The sequence below is a fragment of the Gekko japonicus genome, unplaced genomic scaffold, assembly GCF_001447785.1.
Source record: "Gekko japonicus isolate JY-2015 unplaced genomic scaffold, Gekko_japonicus_V1.1 scaffold955, whole genome shotgun sequence".
NCBI classification, from domain to species: domain Eukaryota; kingdom Metazoa; phylum Chordata; class Lepidosauria; order Squamata; family Gekkonidae; genus Gekko; species Gekko japonicus.
In genome coordinates, this window is record NW_015163631.1 from 74,335 (window position 1) to 84,175 (window position 9,841).

At 44.3% G+C, this 9,841-nt stretch overlaps 1 protein-coding gene across 1 annotated transcript in view; it reads right to left on the reverse strand.

Moving 5' to 3' along the window:
- Positions 1-9,841, reverse strand: part of SETX (senataxin) — a gene marked incomplete at its 3' end in the record, with an annotated part of 81,012 nt that overhangs the window by 70,464 nt on the left and 707 nt on the right. The window lies entirely within an intron of this gene.

Genomic DNA, 9,841 nt, shown 5'->3' on the forward strand with positions numbered 1-9,841 from the left:
GTTCTTTTTTCTAAGTTGGTGGAAGATTCTCCTTTTCTGAGGTCCGTTTAATCTACATTCACTGAAATAATATTCATTTTGCCTTTACTCATCTTGTTTCTGTTTCTGTGCTTCTTCTTTTTCTCTTGTTTGTTGTCTTGTTGCAACTGGAGTTGTCCTTGTTGAGCCTTGTTTTCTTGGATTTCTCCTGGGTTTTCCTGCTGGAGCAGCCACTCCACGTAGTTCTTCTTCCTCCTCTTCTTCTCCCTCTTCCCTTTCCTCTTGTTCTGTTATCAGTTCTTCTCCATACCTTTTCAAGAAGTCTTCTGCCTTGAAGGTTGATGTGATCCTACTTTTGTAGGTGAAAATTAAACCTTCCAGTAATATCCATCTGTAATTTATTCTGTTGCTTCTCAGGAGTGTTGTAAGCTCCATGTATTCTCTTCTTTTTTCCCCTGACCCTCCAAAGGATTTCTTTTAAGACATTTATTTCAATATTTTCTAGCATCAAGGGTGAGCTGTTTACTTCTCTCAGTATCTTATCTCTTACAGCCCTTTTATGAAATCTCATGTGGACCTCTCTTGGTACTTGGTATCTTCTTGCATATGAGGACTTCATCCTGAAAGCAATGTCAATCTCTTATCTTGTCTATGTCTTCCATATTCATATGTTCAGCTAGAATCTTCACCATTTTTGCTAGTAAATCTTCATTCTGTTCTTCAGGGTTATTTTGGAATCTCAACACAAAAGCAGCTCTCTCAACCTGAAGCCTCATGACGTCCTGTTCTAGCGTAGATTGTCTGGCATCTGTATCTTTTGTTTTAATATAAATTTCCTTTGTCTTATTTTCCATTTTTTCTGTTGTAGTGTTCAAATCAGCAATTTTTTGGGCATTGTCTGTTACTTGTTTCTGTAGTGCTTCCATCTTGGCAGAGAATTGTTATCTCTTTCATCGCAGTTTTGACGGGATCCACCGCCTCTGCGATTGAACTTTGAATAGTGGATTGCACAAGCGCTTGCATTTCTTTATTGGCAGGGGCTAGTAGCTTGAATGCAGCTGAACCTGGCATAGCCGGTGAAGTGTCAGGTGTTCTAGGCTGCTTGACTTGACTTGCTTGATCTGACTTTTCTGTCATCCTGCAAATATAAGTTTGGCTTACTGCCAAAATTTTGCTTTAAAAATTATCCTCAGTGTTTATTCTTTTCTCCAGAGTATTATTTGGGAAAACCAAGACACAAGAATGCGCTTCAAGGTCAAGCTTTTAGAGTTATGTCTTCCTCCCTATAAACAGAGAAGAGCCTTCCCAACAGCTAATATGATGTCACAAACAGGGGGGGAAGAAAGAGCAGACAGCCAAGAAAATGTCAGCAGTTCCAATGTTTCAAGTTATAACAAATCAAAGAGTCTTCACCCCTTGACAAACCAAACGCTTTTTAAGAGCTGTCAGATCCGAACACAATGCTGCAGCAGTTGAATAATAGCCTCCCCAGTGCTACTATCAAGACCCATAGAAAATTTATAAAGGGCGCCCCGATGGTCCCACACCCTACCCCAAGTGGAGCAAAAATTGGGACCATTGAAAGAGAGTCTTTACAATTAGTAAACGACCTGTCATGGCACGGTAGATTAAATGTTATTGAGACTGGATTTTCCAAGGCAATGCCCAGTTTTTAAAAGTGAAAGTAACTTTCAGAAGTCTCTCCTTTCGCTAGCCGCTTAAATTGGGGGGGGGGACCTCCCGCTCGTGCTGCTCATGAAAGAGAGTCTTTACAATTAGTAAACAACCTGTCATGGCATGGTAGATTAAATGTTATTGAGACTGGATTTTCCAAGGCAATGCCCAGTTTTTAAAAGTGAAAGTAACTTTCAGAAGTCTCTCCTTTCACTAGCCGCTTAAATTGGGGGGGGGGACCTCCCGCCTGTGCTTCTCAGAGTTGTTCTTCTAGGGCAATTAGCTTTTACAGTCCCAATCCTTTTAAGTGCCCAGCAATAAAATTTTTACTCACTTTGCGCTTGGACGCTTCTTCGGACGGGTTTCTAACCCCCCCCCCTTGAAGTGGGCTCCTCTTCAAGGTCCGCAACAAAGACGATCAAAAGGGTCTCCCCGTGAGTAGCCACTACATGGGGGCCCTGATCAAGCCTTGGTTCCTACCGCCCCTTCCCCGGGGGAGTAGCGAGGCTCCGAACAGACAGAGACCCCTTGAAACCCGGGAAGTGGTCGGAGCGCTCTGAGGTGCGTCCGCTTTACCAGGCTGCAACCTGCTCTCCCCTGGCTTGTTTCCTCCTTCTAATGTATTTGAAGAAAGTTTTTTTGTTGGTCTTTGTTTTTTGCTATATGTTCCTCATATTCTCTTTTTGCCGGCCTGTTCACAGACTTGCATTTTATTTGCCACAGCCTGTGTTCCCTTTTATCAACCTCACTGAGACTAGCTTTCTACCGCTTAAAGGAATCCTTCTTAACTTTTACAGCTTCCATTACTTTGTTAACCATGCAGGCTTTTTTTTATACCTATTTGAGCCTTTCCTAACCTGCGGTATATATTTTATCTGAGCTTCTAGGATTGTAGTTTTAAATAGTCTCCAAGTTTTCCCAATGGCTTTGACCCTTTTTACTTTTCCTTTCAGTTTCCTCTTCACATGCCCCCTCATTTCAGAGACGTTACCCCTTTTAAAGTCAAAAGTGGTTGTGTCGGTCTTTTTGGCAACTCCCTATTTATACAAATGTTGAACTCAATAACATTATGGTCACTGTTCCCAAACGGAACATATGTCATATTCCTCCTCCCTCTCTTTCCAATATCATTGGGCAAGGAAAAGAGAAACATACAGTGCAATCTGAAGCAAAGTTACGACCTTCCAAGCTAATTGATTTCACTGGATGGCACTGGTACTGTGTCAAGTGGTTGTGAACTATTTCTAGACAGGCGTCCTATATACACACTTCTGAATGGCTCCAGAAATTGCAGCAGAAATCTTGCACAACATCACTATCAACACAATGCCATATCTGGAAGCAAATGTAGTAGTTTCATGGAGTGGGAAAAAGTGTATGCATGTGTGAACTTGATCTTAGGAACACAACCTGGAGACAAGGGGGGGGAAGTTCCCCAAACAGGGAGGGAATTGTGGGTGGGGGGACTGTTTCATAAAGTTAGCCTTTCCATAATGGGACAATTGAAACAAGCTGAAGTACTAAAATATTCCAATGAATTATGTTGTTGACTGATTCTTTTATAGTGCTGCAGGCAATGGGTTCCCAAGTGATGCAATCACTTTTACATGTCTCACCAGGTCGTGGGCGTTACCTTAGGACCAAATCCATGATCGCCTCTTCCCTGGTAGGTTCTGTGACCATCTGTTCCATAGCACAGTAATTGAGAATGTCTAATCTTAGATCCAGTCAGATGATTCTGAAGCTGTCCTCTACTACCAATCCATTAACCACCTCAAAGATCAGATTTCTAAGATAGATAATCTTTACAAGAATCCTCCATGTGGAAGGAGAATATTGCTGGATAAGACACGGCTACATAGAGCAGTCTCTTTAAATCCTATATGCCTTGCAGTGTCAGCACAGCTGACCAAAGCTTCAGGCTTAACCACAGAGAGACCAAGGATTGGATGCAAACCCAGTGCATACTTTCCAAATCGATCCAAGCCAAGTCAAGCCTTTCATCTCTATCATGACCTGGCATTTTTACATTTTCTGGGGTTTGTACAACACAGTTCGCCTCCCTTGAGCAGGGGTGGCCAAACTTGCTTAACGTAAGAGCCACATCGAATAAACTATCAGATGTTTGAGAGCCGCAAGACATGTACAAATATTACATGTTTTTACTGGGAAATATGCAAATTTGCTTTTTATTAACATTAAATGAGACTGCCAAAAATAATAACAAAAGCGGTAAAAGCAGATATTGATAATGATATTTATTTGTCCAGTGACATTTGTTTGCTATGACATTCAGCTTCCCCAGCCACCCTGCTGGGAGCCGCACAATTTGTGGGAAAGAGCCGCATGCGGCTCCTGAGCCACAGTTTGGCCAGCCCTGTCCTAGAGAGTCTTGCTTGCTTCTTACTGGTCTCATTTTGATTAAACAAAGATTTTCAAAAGGACAAGAATTTGATCCAGATGTTATACAAGATTCCAAATTCCACCCTGTGAAGAAATGCATTTCCCCTGGGAGATCTGGAAGGAGCAAAACTTCCCCTTTGCATTTTAAAGGCTTCCCCCCCCCCCTCTGGGCAGAGAACAGGCTGAGAAGAAGGAAGTCAGTCAATGGCTTTCCAGGCTCACCTCAGCTACCTCTTAAGAAATGCTAGTAGGTCTAGCTGGAGTCAATGTTAGCCCAACAGGGACCTTCGTACATCCTTTGCACATACAAACCAATAATACACACAAAGGGACTGAAGTCTGAAAGGAAAAGGAAAGCTTTAATGCAGTAAAATGGGGAGAAATATGAGACATTGTTGTCCACCATTATGTCCTCACCTAAATCCTAATAATGCATTTCTATGCAAACTGTTTCTGGAAGGGTATGAGAGCCAGCTGCAGGGAATGAACCCTGGCCTAGGGTACCATATTTATCTATCCATTTATTATTTAAGATATTTATACCCCAAGTTTCCTCATGATTCAAGGAGGCTTACAGTAACTGTTAAAAAAACATTTTCAGTCAAAACCAAAGTTAAATAAAAGGTAAAGGTTTCCCTTGCTCGAAAGCTAGTCAAACCCAACTCTAGGGGGGCGGTGCTCATCTCCATTTCCAAGCCGGAGAGCCAGCGCTGTCCAAAAGACTTCTCCGTGGTCATGTGGCTGGCATGACTAGATGCCGAGGTGCACGGAACACAGTTACCTTCCCACTACTTGCAATTTCTTGCTTTCAAACTGCTAAGTCTCCCCCCTCCCATTTAAAAGATGCTTGCCAATTCAAACACCCTCCAAAGCCCCAGTGTGCTTGGCTGCAAGTGCATTGTCTGCCAGGACCCCCAGTCTTACCAGCCAGCATCATCTCTGCTTTGTTACAATACAGTTTCAGCTCATTAACCTTTAACCATTTAACCTCAGCATCTGACTCAGGACTGCTACTGCAGTGCGGGGGGGGGGGGAGCCAGGGGGCCTGGACAAAGAAGAAGAGAAGAGATTGGATTTATACCCCGCCCTGCACTTGGAGTCTCAGAGCGGCTTACAAACTCCTTTCCCTTCCCCTCCCCACAACAGACACCCTGTGAGGTGGGTGGGGCTGAGAGAACTCTGACACAAACTGCTCTTTTTCAAGGACAGCTGTGCCAGAGCTTGTGACTGACCCAAGGTCACATCAGCAGGTGCAAGTGGAGGAGTGGGGACTCAAACCCGGTTCTCCCAGATTAGAGTCCACACACTTAACCACTACACCAAACTGGGTGGCATTAGCATATGGATAACCCCCAGCTCCAAAATCACATCTAAAAGGGCTTTACATAGATATTAACTAGCATGTGAAATAAGACTGGACTTTGTGGAGCCCCACAGGATATGTCTGCTCCATAAAGAAAGATTTAAACCAATCCAAAGTATGATCTCCTCGATGGCATGGTTGTTAGGGATTCTGAGATTCGAGATCGATGGTCGTTTTGCAAACACAAGAGTCACATTAGTTAAAAGAAAATATCTTTACTACAAAACAAATCATGGGTAGGGTACTTTGGATAAAAAGAAATAAAACACAAGATTACATGCTTACAGTTACTTTCAGCTCAACTTTCCTATCTACCCAGCGGCTTCAAGAGAGCGCTTCCGGTGCCTCACACAAAGGGCCATAAAACCTTGTGAATACATTAATGCTAGATCAAAGCATTTCCACAAACAAGTTGTTGGTTAACCAATACAAAAGCTACAGCTCCCTAACGCAACATCCTGTTTCCTGACAAACAACACTTAACTCTGTAATGACTGAAGTGTAGCAACTTGAAACTCCAACAATGGTCCACAGGACCAAGTGCTGCAGAAAAATCCAGTCAGAGCTACAAGAAGGCACAGCTCTTGTCAACATTCAGATAGAGATCATTGACTAAAGCCATGTGCCAACATAGTCCTTAACACAAATACTACCAACTCAACATGAGCAGGGAGCAATTTTAGGATACGCTACACTACATCTCTGTTATTCTCAACCCGAAGTCCTTGTCAACACATAATACAGAACAGAATCTAAGCAAAATATATATCTTGGAAAATAATATCAGTACCATTGCTGTTCTGAAACACCACATTTGTACTCAAACTGCCATTCGCCTTCTAAGATGGTGACAATATCTGCAGTGTGCTTCCACTTTAAATCTTACCTGGCTCAACTAACTGCCTATCACTTCTCCATGGATGCAAACTGCCTCCCTGTGGGAGTCTCAGTTTCTAGCTGATGAAAGGGGAAGACATAGCCTCGGTAGGAAAACACAGAATTGTTGACAATCCCGCACAGATCACATACCCAGGGGGAAAGCTCATCCACTCCAAGGAACAATATTTTATCAGAATAAAACAAGGCCCCAAAAACTCAGAACACTGAAACAAGAAAGATACTGGAGAGGCTGCATAGCAATGAAGGAAACTATCACTGAATGAAGCCAAAGGAAGACAACTCTCTTCAAAATAAACAGAGGCTTGTGACACCTTAGGGGCTGTGGTGGCTCAAGTGGTTAAGACGCTGAGCAGCAGACCAGAAGGTCGGTAGTTCAGCAGTTCAAGACCCGAGTGCCGCAAGACGGCGTGAGCTCCCGTCTCTGTCCCCAGCTCTTGCCAACCTAGCAGTTCAAAAGCAAGAAATTGCAAGTAGATAAATAGGTACCGCTTCGGTGGGAAGGTAACAGCGTTCCGTGCGCCTCGGCATCTAGTCATGCCGGCCACATGACCATTGAAATGTCTTCAGACAGCGCTAGCTCTTCAGCTTGGAAACGGAGATGAGCACCGCAACCCTAGAGTTGGATTCGACTGGCTTTCAAGCAAGGGAAACCTTTACCTTTACTGTGACACCTTAGAACACGAACACATTTTATTCCAGCAGCAGTTTTACTGGACTAGAGCACACTTATTCACAGAAAATAACCTTTTTAACCTGCTTTTGTAATTTACTTTTGTGTTTGGAAATTTTAAAAGTTTCACAGATATCGAATTTACATACTCAGGCCTCACAGCCTGAATTCTACCAGCTTCCTCTTTGTATCCAGGTTTTTCTGACATTGGAGTCACATTCCCACAACATGCCAACAAAACTATTTTTCCCCCTGCATCTCAGATCCTAATAGAATCAGACAGCCCATCATGTTGCACTCTATTGTCATAATCAGTGTTCCCTCTAAGGTGTGAGCTAGCGCACAGTTTTTTAGCCTCTGGCTCACACATGTTTGCCTTATCTCAGGAAGGAGGGGCTCCAGAGCAAACTAACTTATGTAGCAGCCAAATCGCTTGCTCACAACTTTAATGCCAGTAGCTCACAAAGCAGAATTTTCGCTCACAAGACTCCACAGCTTAGAGGGAGCATTGATTATAATGCTTGCTTTTCAGGTACTTTTAGCTTTCCCCCCCAACTCTTGCTTTTCCTAGTCCTTAACTGTATCTTTGAGAGGCAAAACCCCAGGTTTTTCCAGGCCCCTCCACTTCTTCAATCACCCTAAAAGTTACAGTGACCAAAGTCAGCAACCCATTTTTTGTGAACAGAATTTCGTAGTCAGATCGCATTTTTTTACAAAAGTGTTTCGTTTTAGTCATCTCTACAAATCTTTGTCCACATTTTGTACTGCCTAATGGCCAGCAGGCTTTGCAAGAGCAAGACCCCCAAATTCACAGACCAGACTCAGCTCAGCTGATTCACTGTCCTTCTGAGATCCCCTCCATCAAACCTTGCAGCCTCGCCTGTGCAGGCTGACTATAACCTGTTCCAGGTCCTCCCTATTCTGCAGGCACTCCAACGTCTGGTTTCACAGCCTGCAGACTCCAGCCATGCCTACTGTCCATTGGTGCCACCTCCCTGGAGCAAGCATGCCGTAACCCACCTGCTCCTTCTCAGAGCACTTCCTGGTTTGATAGTATCACCCTGCTACCAAAGGTCCCTGCCTGCCAGCATTGCCAATTCCTGGACAGGAGGTCCTGAACTCACCCTCCAATTGTCTTCAGGGTTCTAAGCCCATGTTCCAGCCTATGCCATCTCCAGGGCTGGAGCCGTGCTGAAGCCATTCCCACCCATCTCTCCTACCGTTTGCTTCTGATTTATTTTGAATACAGTTCTTTCATCCCCAACCATGCTTCCTTCTTTGGCATCTACATCCTTCTTAGTATCCTCATCATAGCACCTGGGAAGTGTCATTCTACCTGAATTTGGGGTCATTAAAGCACATCAACAGCCACATCATAGCTCCACGAGGGCTAAAGATCCACTCCATACTTTGATCTCCCTTCAGACAAACTATAAACCATTTGTCCAAGTTCTTGAGAAACCTTCCTGTAAATACATCAACTCTACTTGTTCTTTTGATGAAAACACATCAGCAAACCCTTAGATATAATTTTTGTATATAAATATAGGCACACTGCCCGTTTAGAGTATGTGTGTGTTCTATCAGCCACGCACCAAGGCTCTTCTCTTCTACGGGCCTGAAACTTCAGGATAGGTAATTATAGCCTACCCTAAACTGCTTCCTGCCACCTCCTTTATTTCTTGGTTAACCCTTGTTTGTGCGTTTATACAGTGTGGTTTTGAGTGCGAATGTTATTCCCCGTTAGTCTTCAATAAAACACTACGAGTGGAACATCAGCCTGGCTTACCTGAGAGTGCTCTGGGAAGGATTCTGGTATACAAAGGTGATGATCCTGAGTTACCCCCTCTGGCTAAGCCAAATTCCCCAATCAATTAAATATTGGACTAATCCGGACAACAAGGGCACTGATCCCTCTAATCCTCTACTGTGTCTTACAATTGGTGGTCCACCAGTTCAGGCAGATGTCTTTCACATCCAGTTAGCTGGAGAGGGCAGGGCTTAGGCCTTCGGGGCGTAAACCATGCACCACGCCACAGGCTCTCCACCACCAGATCCCCACCTACGTTTAATAGTACACCTTACTTCTCATTTTGTTATGTTGCTCTAGAAACCAGTTTTGGATGTAAATAAAGCAATACAAACATAGTAATATTGATACTATCAGTCTCCAAGACTGGAGAGAGAGAGAGATCAGGCCGTCTAAAGGTAAAGGTGAAGGTTCCCTTGCTCGAAAGCCAGTCGAATCCGACTCTAGGGTTGCGGTGCTCATCTCCGTTTCAAAGCCGAAGAGCCAGCGCTGTCCGAAGACGTTTCCGGGGTCATGTGGCCGGCATGACTAAACACCAAGGCGCACGGAACACCTTCCTGCCGAAGTGGTACCTATTTATCTAGTTGCAATTTCTTGCTTTCGAACTGCTAGGTTGGCAGGAGCTGGAACTAGAGACGGGAGCTCACTCCGTCTTGCGGCACCCGGGTCTCGAACTGCTGAACTTCCGACCTTCCGCAGCCTGCAGTTCAGCGTCTTAACCTCATGAGCCACCGCAGCTCCTTTTGGCAAAACAGAACATGTCAGAATGCGCATGATGCACTGAGAAGGGAGGAGAGAGATTTTCCAGTATCCGAAACCGTGTCTGAGCCGTTCACTCTCAGTCTTCGCTGCTTTCAAGCTGCATCGCATCCTTTTTCTACCCTGCTCTTTTGCAACCCGTTCACGGCTCCTATCAGACGACCAGCTCCAGGCTAATTTTTTTTTGGGGGGGGTACTGTCCAAGAATCGTTCTAAAATCCCATCTACCCACCTCCTTGCGGATGGAGCCTCGGTTTGCGACGAGGAAGTCACCCACAAAGCA